Source organism: Lasioglossum baleicum, unplaced genomic scaffold (assembly GCF_051020765.1).
Source record: "Lasioglossum baleicum unplaced genomic scaffold, iyLasBale1 scaffold0112, whole genome shotgun sequence".
Lineage (NCBI taxonomy): Eukaryota > Metazoa > Arthropoda > Insecta > Hymenoptera > Halictidae > Lasioglossum > Lasioglossum baleicum.
The window spans coordinates 52501-54668 of record NW_027469172.1 but is presented as its reverse complement, the minus strand read 5'-3'; positions in this window follow the sequence as shown (position 1 = coordinate 54668).

The window sequence follows — 2168 nt, the reverse complement described above, 5'->3', positions numbered from 1 at the left end:
AGCTTTGAAACTCGAGAAATATTGATGACAAGCGGTATCGTGCGTGGATATAACGATTAAACTCGTGCGAGAGCTCGGGGAGAAAAGTTTACTCTTGGCGGTTGGACTTAGAAAAATTTCGCTCGAGCTCCTTCGCACGGCGATCCGACGCGCCTCGGCGCGCGAACGATTCGTTCGAGCGGCCGAGCAAGCGATGCGCTCCGAACATTATTCTCAGTTTATTCGATAAATACTCATCCGAGCGCTTTCATACTTGATATTTGTCTTCGAAATGCTTTACCACACGATGATCTAATATTTATAACGGTCTGGGAACGCTAGGAAGAAAGTTTACTCTTGGCGGTTGGACTTAGAAAAATTTCGCTCGGTCGGAGTTGCTCGCAATGCGCCCGGAACATTATTCTGAGTTTATTCGATAAATATTCATCCTAAAGCTTTGATACTTGATATTTATTGTTAGAATGCGTTATTATACAATGATCTAATATTTATAATGGTCTGGGAACGCTAGGAAAAAAGTTTACTCTTGGCGGTTGGACTTAGAAAAATTTCGCTCGGTCGGAGTTGCTCGCAATGCGCCCGGAACATTATTCTGAGTTTATTCGATAAATATTCATCCTAAAGCTTTGATACTTGATATTTATTGTTAGAATGCGTTATTATACAATGATCTAATATTTATAATGGTCTGGGAACGCTAGGAAGAAAGTTTACTCTTGGCGGTTGGACTTAGAAAAATTTCGCTCGGTCGGAGTTGCTCGCAATGCGCCCGGAACATTATTCTGAGTTTATTCGATAAATATTCATCCTAAAGCTTTGATACTTGATATTTATTGTTAGAATGCGTTATTATACAATGATCTAATATTTATAATGGTCTGGGAACGCTAGGAAAAAAGTTTACTCTTGGCGGTTGGACTTAGAAAAATTTCGCTCGGTCGGAGTTGCTCGCAATGCGCCCGGAACATTATTCTGAGTTTATTCGATAAATATTCATCCTAAAGCTTTGATACTTGATATTTATTGTTAGAATGCGTTATTATACAATGATCTAATATTTATAATGGTCTGGGAACGCTAGGAAAAAAGTTTACTCTTGGCGGTTGGACTTGGAAAAATTTCGCTTCGGTCGGAGTTGCACGCAATGCGCCCGGAACATTATTCTGAGTTTATTCGATAAATATTCAATCTAGAGCTTTGATACTTGATATTTATTGTTAGAATGCTTTATTATACAATGATCTAATATTTATAATGGTCTAGATACGATAGAAAGATAAGTTTACTCTTGGCGGTTGGACTTGGAAAAATTTCGCTTCGGTCGGAGTTGCACGCAATGCGCCCGGAACATTATTCTGAGTTTATTCGATAAATATTCATCCTAGAGCTTTGATACTTGATATTTATTGTTAGAATGCTTTATTATACAATGATCTAATATTTATAATGGTCTAGATACGATAGAAAGATAAGTTTACTCTTGGCGGTTGGACTTGAAAAATGTTCAAAGTGCCGAGATAGTATATGAAAAGTTGAATATTTTGTGTTAAATATCCTGGAAATATAAATATTTATTGTGTTGTACAAAAAAATTTTTCATGCAAAAATTTTTCTAAGTCCCAACAGCCCCGCCGGACGGGCTGTTGCCGCGGCGGTTTGCACCCATAAGCGCGCGTGCTATTCACCGCGCGGCGCCGGCGTCCTTGCCGGCCGTTCGGTATCCTTAAGAGACTCGACGGTTCGGCGAGTCGGGCGGTTCAGCGCGCGCTTGGGGCTATTCTACGATCTCGGTCGAGAAGCAGTTCACGGCGCCTCGAGACTTCGGTCTCGACTGTTTCGTTCCGTACTTCGTTTAGAACTTTTCTCTACACAGCATTGCCACGGGTCGGTGTCTAAGACCGAATGGCCCTTATGTGGCGAGCCTCCCATCGAGGAGGTTGGTGACTTGTATGCACTGATGTGTATACTCGTACTAACTGAGCATCAACTCTTCTATCCGAGCTAAAAGTTTGAGATAGTTATGGAAAGATGTTTGAGAGAAACTAAAACTAGAAAGAAGTCAAACTTCTTGTTTGCAGAGAAACGAAAAGTAAATAAAATGAGGTTGGCTTTCGGAGGGGCATTGTTACACCCAGAGCCCAGCATGCGTCCTGTCCGCGCTTCCTCGG